This window comes from Condylura cristata, unplaced genomic scaffold, assembly GCF_000260355.1.
Source record: "Condylura cristata isolate star-nosed mole 26May11 unplaced genomic scaffold, ConCri1.0 scaffold00025, whole genome shotgun sequence".
Taxonomy (NCBI): domain Eukaryota; kingdom Metazoa; phylum Chordata; class Mammalia; order Eulipotyphla; family Talpidae; genus Condylura; species Condylura cristata.
Window position 1 is genome coordinate 29,415,888 of NW_004567126.1, and position 11,811 is coordinate 29,427,698.

The window sequence follows — 11,811 nt, forward strand, 5'->3', positions numbered from 1 at the left end:
GGGATACAGGTGTGCACCACTGATTTCACGGGACTTGTGCAAAATGCACTCTGCAGGCTGTTGGGAAGTTCTTGCCTGTGGCGTTCCCATAGTAGTGGAGGTTACACTCACTGCTACTGGCATCTGGGTCCATTTCTCAAATTCTCTGGGCCTTAGGTCTTGACTTCCTGTCTCAAAATGGCAGTGCTCACTGTGTGACCCCTCAGAGCTTGGGACAGAGGAATTTGGTGGAGACGTGGCCATTTACAACGAGAGTGGTGTTACTTTATTGCGTGGGAGCTTACTCCCACCCAGCACTCAGCAGGACCCAGGTCCTACAAGGGCCACCCTGCACATCCTCACCTACTAGGTGTTTGGGAAAGCAGAGGCCAGACAGGAACAGCCGCTGGTCCAGAGCCACACAGCTCATCTGCTGAGGTACTCGACCTCAGCTTTGGGACTCAGGGGAGGCAGTGGGGGCCGCTGGAGGGCAGGCCAGGTGGGCAACCAGACCTCCCTTCTCCCCACAGTCCCCAAATATCCTCAGCTACCCCCAGAGACAGTCCCGCTGGGGGTGGCCTCCTAATCACCCCATCTAATTACTGCACAGTGCCAGGGAAACCCTGAGCCACCTTTTAAAAGCCTTTAAACACCCCAACAGCCCTCCCGGCCCTGCCAACACCAAGCTCCCTGGGGCACAGCTGGAAGCTCTGGGGAGAAAGCAGAAGACAAAAACAAAACATTCATTGTCAACTTAGGCTTAGGGTGAGACCAGGACCTAAGCCTGGGATTCCCAGCCCCTACCAGGCTGGGGGTCTCTAAGCAGGCTTAACTCTCTGCTAACTTTCTCTCTCTCTCTCTCTCTCTCTCTCTCTTTCTGGGCCTCTATTGTCCCGTTTGCAAAATGGGTTACAAGTAAGTGAATGCAAATGTGAAGGGACTAGCCCAGGGGGCCCTCCCAGGTGGCCCAACGCTTTGAAGTGCAAAGGGTTATAGCACAGCACTGCAAGACAGCCTCAGCTCCAGTTGGAGCCCGCCCCCACCCCCAGGTGATCCACACAGCAGGTCTCTCCTGTCTCCCCGCTGCCCCCCTCAGCAGTGTACTTTGTCCATCTGCCTGTTCTGCTCCCCACTCTGTCTCTGGTGACTCCTCTCACCGCCCCTGCACCTCTGGCCTGTACCCCAGTTCTGTGTGCATAAATAAATAAATCTTAAAAAAAAAAAAAAAAGCAAGCCTAGGCCTTCAGTTTCATCATCATTACCTTTGTTTACCTTTCCAGGATTTCTTGACCTGTAGAAAGAATGTGCGGGCATGTGAGCTGCTCTCCCCATGCAGGACTGGACTCGGGGGACACCATGGGACCCTCACTTTAGGCAGCTGCTCGCGAGTGTCAATGAGGACAGGGTGACACTTGAGCCCTTGTGCCCCGAGGGAGACGGACGATGGCACAGACGTCACTGCCCGCCGCGTCCCCCCGTGGTTCAACGGGGCCTTTCCAGAAATTTCTCCCCTAGGCATCTACCCCCGAGAAATGAAAGCCTACAAGGACACAAAACCACATGCATGTGTGTTCGTAGCAGCGCTGTTCGTGACAGGCCAAGTGCCCATCCGTGGATGAATCCACGTGGGAACACCACTGGCCACGGCGGGGGGCCAGCTCCGACCCTCACTTCCATGGGGAGGGCCCTGAACACAGGCCACTCGGGGACAGACACCGAGGCCCTGCACCTGACCACGGGCGCAGCCCCAGGCACTGAGTCGGGGAGGCTGAGGCCGGGTTAAGGGGGACGGGGTGTGTGTTGGAGGGGTGATGGAATGTTCTGAAATTACAGGTACTGTTTGCACAACTCCATGAATGTGTTAAAAACCAAGGCAAACGGACCTTAATACAAATGGACTGACTCAAAGTCAGACTCAAAAGAACGAAGACTGGGGGTTCCTCTCACGGAGGGCCCCACTTGGGACGTTCACCCACAGTGGGCATCGGGGCGGGCAGAGGCGGGCGTGAGGAAGAGGCAGTCGGGCAAGAGGGGGGGTTCTGAGAGGGTGGAGCGGCCGCTCCACAGCACCCACGCCCTTACGCCGAGCTGCGCACTTACACTCGTGACAGTGGCCCTTTTTGTTTGTCCACTTTTTGGTGGGCATTTGTTCCCACTGCTGGCTATTGTGAATACCGCTATCAACATTGGTCACGAGTATCTGAGTGCTTGCTTTTATTCTTTTTTAAAAAAACGATTAATTTTTAGTTACTTATGCATACAAGAACTGGGGTGTAGGTCAGAGATGTGGTGGGTGAGAGACTTCAGCAGAGACAGTGCAGGGAGCAGAACAGGCAGATCGATGAAGTCCACTGCTGAGGGGAGCAGCGGGCAGGACAGGAGAGGTCTGCCGCGCCCTGTGGGCCACTCCCTGGCCGGGGACCAAACTCGTGCTGCAGTGGCTGCGGACAGCTTCATAACGCGGTCCTTTAACCCGCTGCGCCACCAGGGAGAGCCCCTCAGCTGTTCTGAGCTGGGTGGTCCATGCTGGCCCAGAGCTGCCAGCCTTCCTCCCACGTCCGGATAACGGACCGTCTCCCGGGCAAGACCTGTAAGTGCTTCCCCCATCCTGTGAGCTGTCCTTTCATTCTCTTGATAGTGTCCTTCAGTGACGGTTTTTTGATCCAGTGAAGCCCACACAACTCTTCCCCTCACCTGAGGCCTCACCTGGGTTCTCAAACCCAGCACGGCCAAAAGCAGACTTTCAAAGCGACTGACACGTCATTATGTTGTGTGTCTCCGTGTATCACAATACAGCCGGTTACATCATGTCCAGCCGCCTGGGTAGCCACATGTGGGCAAACCGAGATCCTGACGTTTTCCATAAAGGGAGGGACCCATGAACGTCACAAGCCACCCTGCTTCCCTCTCTCCGGAAGACGCCGGGGGAGGCGTTCCAAAAATCAGATCGGATCATGTTGCTCTCGAGACTCAAAAACCTTCCATGTCTCCCCAGCACCCCTGGAGTAAGCACAGGCTCCTGGGTAGCCGGGCTTCTGGGCCCCCCGTATCTTCTGCCCTTGACCCTTATAGCCGCCACAGTCGCTGAGGCTTCTCAGGGCCAGTTTTCCCCAGCTGTATCTTCTATCACCTCAACAGCTCCCACATCACCCATTGGGGAGATCCCGCCCCCAGTGAGCCCCAGCCAAGATCAGCTCCATTGTTATCAACTTTCCTGGAAAGAAATCCCCCCCGCTTGTCTCTCAGGCTGCCATTTGGTCTTTGTTAAAGCAGCAAAGTCGCTCCCTCTCCAACAGGCCAGTGGTCAGGAGGGAGGTCATTCTTGGACAGTGTGGGGTGTTGAGCAGATCCCTGGCCGCCCCGCTTGATGCCAGAGCTCCCTCAGTCATGCCGACCACAGCTGTCCCCAAATGCCTCATGGGCAGAATCTGGCCCATCGGGAATGATCTGAGAGGCACACGCCCCCATCCACTGTGCGTGCCCAGCAGAGCGTGGGCAGGGCTTTCTTGGCTTCCTGAGGCTGGAGGCCTGAGGGGTGTGAGGAGCCAAGTTGCCAGGCCCGAGGTTGAAGCCACAACCCCCAGCGTGGCTGTGTTTGGAGCTGAAGCCTTTAGGAAGGATTATGGTTACGTGAGATCATAAAAATGGCGCCCGACTCTGAGCCTGATGGGGTTGGTGTCCCTGGGGAGTGAGGCAGAGCTCTCACGCGTGTGCACCAGGGAGACGGTGTGAGGGCACAGTGAGAAGGCAGCCGCCGAGCCAGGAGAGCCGCCCAGGGACCCAGCCCGCAGGAATCTTGGTGTCATCCTTCCAGAAATGTCTGTGACTTGTAAGCCCCCCACCTGCGGTATTTCGCTGGGGTACTCCTTGCTCACTAAGCTGCGTTCTGCCTCACTCGGGCAGTCAGAGCCTGGGAAAGGTGTTTCCACGTGAATGAAGATTCATTAAGCACCCACTGTGGGACAAGTTCTGTGCTGGGAATGACACAGGCAAGATCACCCCCTTCTGGTGGTGTAGCGGGTTAAAGCACAGCACTGTGATGCTATCCAGGAGCACGATCCCTGGCCAGGGAGGGGCCCACATGGCTCGGCAAACCTATCCTGGTCCTCCCACTACTCCCCTCAGCAGTGTGCTTCAGTCAATCAGCCTGTTCTGCGCCCCACTTTGTCTCTGGTGAATCCTCTCACCCTGTGCACCTCTGGCCTGTACCCCAGTTCTTGTACGCATAAATAAATAAATCTTTTAAAAAAGAAGAAGAAAGAAACAGGCAAGATCCCTGCCTTGGAGAGCTGACATCCCAGTAGGGACTTTATGTGCAAATAAGTGAACATATAAAGACAGGTGTTGTTGCAAAGAAAAATAGAGAAAAGCAAGTACAGGGGGTGCCAGGCTATTTTAGGGAGGTCCAAGATGGCCTCTCTTGTGAAGTGACATCTGCGCAACCTGAAGGAAGTGAGGGAGCAGGCCAGGTGAGTCTGCAGGAAAAGCCCTCCAAGCAAAGGGCACAGTCGTTGCAAAGGGCCTGGGGCGGGCCCGTGACCCGTCTGGCTGAGCAAGGAGAGATGGAGAGGCCGGCGCCGGCAGCGGACGGGGCAGGCTGTGTAGTGGATGTAGCAAAATGTCACAGAATTGAAGCCAAACAAGTAAAAAATGATAGGCTTATTTATTTTTCACTAAGCAGAAATTTGAAATATGTGGTACAGTGCAATGGACAAAATAGACACTCCCTTTAGTTTTCCGTAGACAAGAATTTCACAGTGAAATGTTTATCTTGCAAGAATATCTATGTAGGTACATTCATATGAATAAGCACAATTACATATATGCTGTTATTTATTTATTAGGGAGCCCAAGGAGGATATTGAACAAGGGAAGACTCGGACATCATCTCCTTTCTATTTTCAAAATCTTCCCTCTGAGTCAGGTTCCCCCTGCTGGAGAAAGAGTTAAATGGAAAGTAAAAGAAGCAGAAGGAGTAAATTCTGAGGTGATGGTGATTTTTGGAGAGCTCTATATAAACACACACACACACACACACACACGGGGGGGGGAGGTGAAGACAGGTAAGTAATAGATGACTGATGGATAGATAATCTATAGATGATAGCTAACACTTAGAAAGATACAAGTAATAGGCGACAGATGTATTGATAGATGGTAGATAATAAATTATAAATAGGTAAGTAGATATAGATGAAAATTCATGGACATACATGTGCATATTTATCAGCTCTTCTTATTGGGAGGATGTGGCTGCAGAAAATCCCAGAATTTGAGCACAGCATGCACCCAAATCTTAGTCTCTAAACAACATACTTTGTCAACAGGAATCAGACTCCAGAAGTGACTAAGACCAGGAACAGGAGAGGAAAAAGACAAGATGAATTTGGGTCATTTTGGGGCAGAACATAAAGAAGTGGTCAGAAAGTGGCTGGGGACAGGCAAACGACACAGGCGTTTGACCGTAAGTGACTCACAGGGTTTCCTAAGTAGTGGACAACGGACTCCAGGAGGCAGTGACTGCTGGGGGGTGATGTGGCATGTTTGTTGATACAGCTATTGACTGCCTGGCTTCCCTGCTAGACTGGAAAAAACCCAGGTCTATGTGTGTCGCTGTGTCCCAGTATCTTGACCAGAGCTGGCAGGTGCTCAATAAATGCTTTTTTATTGCTCTAGGGATGGAGAAGAAAGCAGAGGAGCCAAAGACATGTGAATGAAAGACCCCATCGCAGCTCCTCTCTGAGCCTCAGTTTTCTCCACTGCAATGGGGGATAAAATTGCTACCTCGTCCATTCATTTCACACATACCTCATTTTTGGACTGAGCATGAATCCTTCACTAGGCCCTAACTGTGTGCTGGGATATAGCATTAAACCAGCAGGCCATTCCTTGCTCTCATGGATCTTTTAACCTGATGGGGCTCATGATAATAAAGAAGACAATTAAACATGATCACTTTAGAGTGATGAATGCTACTTTAATAAGAATAACACAGAGTGATGAAATAAAGAGTGATTTGAGGGCCTCCCTGGTGGTGCTGGGGTTACTGTCTCAGTGCTATCAAGCTATCGCCAGCCACTGCGGCCTGAGCTTGATCCCCGGCCAGGGAGTGATCCCCAGGGCACAGCAGACCTCTCTTGTCTCCCCGCTGCTCCCCTCAACATTGGATTTCAGTCGATCTGCCTGTTCTGCTCCCCACTCTGACTCTGGTGAATCCTCTCACACCCTGCACCTCTGGCCTATACCCCAGTTCCTGTATGCATGAATAAAAAAAATCTTTAAAAAACAATAATGTGGATGAAAATTACAAGCCAACCTGTGTGTAAGTGTATAAATGGTACCTGGTCCATGCCAGTTTACTTCCCACTTTTTTTCCACAGCAAGTGGGCATTTGTTAACCAAAGGAGGTGGGAAAAAGGAAAACTACTAATAGTTGAGTAGTCACTCACTTCCTCACTTAGTGACCTTGGAAAGTCATGTGACCTAAAGCTGACCAATCAGAGCAGCTATTCAGACCTTACTGTAGAAGCAACACAGTCACATGACCCAGGTCTAACCAATCAGAACACATGTCATGTGACACATGTGGTCAATCAGAGAATTCAATCAGGCTACAGGTGGTGAACTCAGGGTGTCATGGGACCCAACCCTGGCCAATCAGAGGATTCTGTGAGCTCATCACCCTTAATCCAGGTGCCATGCGCCAGCCACTTGTGCTAAATGCTTTTCCTGGTGCTAGCTCATTTAATTTCCCAGTGGATCACTGGGACCCATTCATTCATTAATCGAGCATTCGTTCACCACTTACTCATCACTGGTAGCAAGCCAGGCTCTGTTGTAGGGGCTGGGGATACAGCAGACAGACAACCTCTCCTGCCTTCCGCAGCTGCCACTCTAGTGATTGTAAAGGTCAACAAAATAAATCAAGTACATCACAGTTCACATGGTGATGAGTCCTGTGGAGCAAAGCAAATGTTGAACTACTTGAAAGGGTCATTACATTAGGCCTGGGGAGGGAGGAGGAAAAAAAGTAGGTTATACAGTTCCAGGGTTAGATTCTCTTTAATTAAAATGTAGGCTTTCTTTCATTGGTTTTGATTTATTCTAATACTGCCTCTGCGAATCAAAGCCATAGCGAGATAGCATTTCACGTGTACTAAGATGGTTGTTGCACAGTCAAACATGTCTATATTTTAAAGAACAATAACAAGTGTTGTCAAGGATGTGAGGAAATTGTCAACCATGTATCTTGCTGGTAAGAATGGAAAATGGTATGGCCACTGTGGAAAAGGCTTGCAATTACTCACAAACGGAACACAGCATTACTAGGTGACTCAGCACTTGTGAGTATATACCCAAGAGAAATAAAAACATACAGCCACATAAAAACTTGGATGTGAATGTTCACAGCAGCGTGATTCATAACAGCCAAAAGGTAGGAACAATCTGAGTATCCACCACCAGGTGAATGGTCACATACACCTGCAGCCCTCCGTCAGAGACAGGAGGAAACACTGACATCGGTGCTTCCCTAGACACAGGAGCAGGCCAGCGCCCTCCGTCCGATCCCACTCTCCAGCAGCACAGGCCACGGGCAGATAAACTGGCAGTGGGGAGCCGCCCCGGGAATCAGACAGATAGACTGAAAGGCGCTTGAGTCCTTTGGTCAAGACTGAAAAGAGGGCCCTCCCTGGTGGCACAAGGTGTTATGTCTCAGCACTATGAAACTATCCTCTGCCACTGCAGCGTGATCCCGGGCCAGGGAGGGACCCCCAGGGCGCAGCACACCTCTCCTGTCTCCCCACTGCTCCCCTCAGCAGTGTGTTTCAGTAGCTCTCCCTGTTCTGTACCCAACTCTGTCTCTGGGGAATCCTCCTACCCCTCCCTCACCCCCCGCACCTCTGGCCTACACCTCAGCTCTTACATGCCCAAATAAAATAGATCTTAAAAAAAAACGACTGAAAAGACGATTCCAGAGACACCAGTGAGGGCAGGCGAGGAGTCAGGGTTACTAATGACTGGGTGGTCAAGAAAAAAAGTTTCCAGGAGGCCTCCAGCACAGGAGACACTCTGGTTCGGAGCTCAGAGTCGATCAGGTTTCAGGGCCAGTGTGGGGGGGTGTGGACAGAGGAGCTCAAGGAAACAGGGCTGTGGGCTGAGGAAAGAAGGAGAGAGGACTCGCCAGAGCCCGCCGCATGTTGCTGCGGTGGATGCTCCCTGAGCTGGCAGACTGGCGCCCACCCCCAGGAGGAACATCTCCTGGAGGCCACGTGCCCGCAGACCAGTGGAAACCAGTCGGCCTCAAGGTCTGCGACTCCCTTTTCTTCTGGGTGTGCAACTCCCCTTCTTCCCGGAGCAGCCCGCTTGATAAAATGTGGAAAGATAGCCCAGAGATGGCAACAGCCAAATGGCCAAGGAAATTTATGGCAGCAGGTGTCCAGGCCCAGCGTCCTCAGGGTTTTAACCTCTTCCTTACCAGCCGGAACAGCAAAATTCTTGCCGTTTTTTTGGCCTCACGTCCTGTCCCGTCTTGGCCTGGGCCCTAGCCCATCTCACTGCCACAGGACGGACCTTGAGCACGCGACGCTCAGGGAGAGAAGCCAGACACACGCGTGTGTTCCACCGATGCGAATGTCCAGAATTAGTACTTCCACTAACAGAAGTGCCAATCGCAATGGTGAGAGGAGGGTGACTGCTGGTGGGAAATGGGGTTTCTTTGTGGGGTACCGAAAATGTCTTGAAACTACATGGAAATGATAAGGTGTCCCACATTGCAAATGTATTAAATGTTCCAGTTTTGTACCTATTTTATCACAACATAAAAAAAGAGATTGCATTAAAATATTATGATTTTACTGAGAGTTTGTCCCCTTAAATTTTATGGGGAAGCATAAAAGGACTTGGGCTTTGGCGGGGGGAGTGGGGGTTCTGCAGAGCTGTGGCAGAGGAAGTTTGAGACCTTAGTCAAGTTTTCACGCCGGTCAGCTCTTTGACAGAAGGGATTTCCATCCTTCTTAGTCTCTATAAACCTCCACTTAGAACCATGCTTGGCACACAGTAGGTACAATAAATATTTACAGAGAGGAAGAATAAATAATAACTCCATTTTTCCCCCAAGGGAGGGCTAAGTGCAAAGCAGCAAACTGTGCCCCAAATCTACCAGCTAGGCTGTAGTAGCCTCGGGGCTCCAGTTGAGCCCAGAGCCAGAAAGCTGAGACTTCAGCTCCCCGAGGCCGGTCAGGAGGCCCCTGTGCCCAGTGACAGCCACCTGTTTCCTCCCCGGCCTCTGATGAATGGCCACGGAGCCCCATCCATCACTGCCAGCCGCCTGGCTCTGCCCTGGAGGCTGCGTGGCCCAGCGCTCATTTGTAAGCAGACTGCGAGGCTGCTTTCAGACTCCCGGGTACAGGAGACAGATCCCAGCCCCACCCTGGCCCCAAATGGGGCCTGAGAACCCCAGAAGAGGAAGGAGCAGAGTAGCCCCCCAGATTTGGTATAGGATCGCAACCATCCAGAAAGCAAGATCTTCAAAAGACACAACTCCCCTCAAATAATTACCAGGCAAGGAGGGTCTTGCTCTGCCCAGCCTGGCCTCTCCTGAAGCTTAGTGTGGGCAGCGCACCTGCTCTACTGGCCTCTCACCTCACCTCCCTCCAACCTGACTACCTCGGGAACCTTCTACAAGGGGCCCTGGAGTGCTTGCTCTAAGCCAGGTGTCTCAGCTGGTGTGACTCTGTGCTGTTCACACACACACACACACACACACACACACACACAACAACAACTCTGCAGAACAATGCTTGTCAAGACTGGTGAGGAGGGGCCGTGGGTGGAGGCCAGGATGCCGCCCAACACCCAGCACTGGCCCACCCCAGCACAACCTGGCCTCCCCAGTCCAGAATTTAGGCTCCCGCATCGTCTGCTCCTTGATCGCTCCATCGCCACTTTGTGCCTGAGTAGAGGGTCCTGTTCCCTAGGCTTTGAAGGCCAAGTACCTGGGTTTGCTTCTGGACACTGCCACTACCAGCTGTGTGACTTTGACCAAATGGCTTAACCTGCCTGGGCTTTATTTTCCCCGCCTTTGAAAGGGACCTAAAAGGCAGGACCTAGATTAACATGCGTTAAGGCAGAGCCTGGAGCAAAGTTAAAACATATACTGCCAGTTGGTAGGTTTACTAATTATTTTCAGAGTTTGGGTCACACTTTGGGGCTTCTCTCCATGCTGCAAAGGCCCTTCTTTCTGAAAATAACTTTTTCATGATGATTCTCTTTCAGATGCAAAGCTCTGTGCTCCAGCCTTGATTTTACTGTGTTGGGCCATCTGTATCCAATTCTGCTCGCCCTCTGCTAGTCTGGGAGTCTCATCCTGGGAGGTGCCTGACTAGAGAAGGGCTATACATGTGGCCTCTGGGGAAAAAGGGCATCTGGCCCCCACGGAGGGGGTGAGGGATCAGCAAGGCTTGGGCCAGGTTGGCTTCACAGAGCAGGTCAAAGACCCTGCACTTGTCTGCTGTCACCATCATGAAATTCCTAATAATTTCATCATGGCCTGGCCCCAAAATTCTGTAGCCTGTCCTGATTGGGGCTTCCACATGATTTGTGGGGTCTCTGTATTACAGAAACCCCTCTGAATACTGAAGAATTTTCTAAAATATGTAAATTTTGATCACTGATTTTTTTAATGGGCAGAGCGGAGGTATTTTGTTTATTCATCTCATTCCCTCGTCCAGGCCCCTCAATTGCCAAGGAACAGGAACTGGGAAGGTACTTCATACCCCGTCCTGGAGCAGGGCCAAGCACACCGTCGGTGCTGAATAAATGTCCGATGCAGGCACAGTGTCTTGAGGTCTGATCGGCAAGGTGCCTGGGGCCGGGAGGCGAGCTACAGAATTGATGGCGATGATATTTGAGAGGCTGCGTCTTTAAGGCTTGCGCGGTTAACCTGCACGCCAAGTCCAGACTTGACTGCGTGTGGAGTGGGTGAGAGGGATCCTATCAAAATCCGGGTCAGACCTGCCCCTCCTCTCTCCACAGCCCTCCAGGGCTCCCACCTCCCTGGGGGTAAAAGCTAAGGCCATCCCCAGAGCCCACAGGCCAGTGCACAATCTGCCCGTCCCCTGTTACCAGCAGGCCCCATTGCAAAACAAAACCGGCAGGCTTGTTCAAAATTCGGTAAGCACAGCAGCAGCAGATGAACCCAAGCTCGGCCCTTCTGGAAGCAGGGCATCTGTGCTAGCTCCTGCCCTCATTTGTGGTCTGCGGTGCCAGGCATGCCACTGCCCCAGGGCCTTTGCACTGGCTGTTCCTGCCTCCTTTCACTAAGCCCCCTCCCCGCACTCCCACCCTACCAGCTCCCTCTCCCACCTTCTTCAAATCCTGACACCCTCCCCCGCTTAAAATTGCGCCTTCCTGGGCCTCCCCCAACCCCTCCCCACCACCTCTGTTTTTCTCCCTGGCTGTTCACACCCTCCGACCTGCCCGGGATCTGGCTATCCGTCTCTGTCTACCTCGGTCACCTCCTCGGTACCCCCAGCCCGCGCCTGCCCTCCCGCCCTGGAGCGCGGCCAGCCACACAGTAGGCGCTCAGTAAATGTCTGTCGCAGGAATGGCTCCTGTGAGGTCGGCGGCGTCCCCACCGCCGTTCCACGGAAGAGGAAGCCGTGCCTCCGAGACAGAGCGGCCACTGAGCCAAGGTTACCGAGCATGTCTCTGGCACGCGTCCAGGTCGCGCCATGACAGAGTCGGCGGTTTAGATGGAAGCAGCCAGGCCCCTTTCTCTGACAGATGGGGAAACCGAGGTCCCGGCCGCGGCCACCCAGCCCGGAGGGCGGC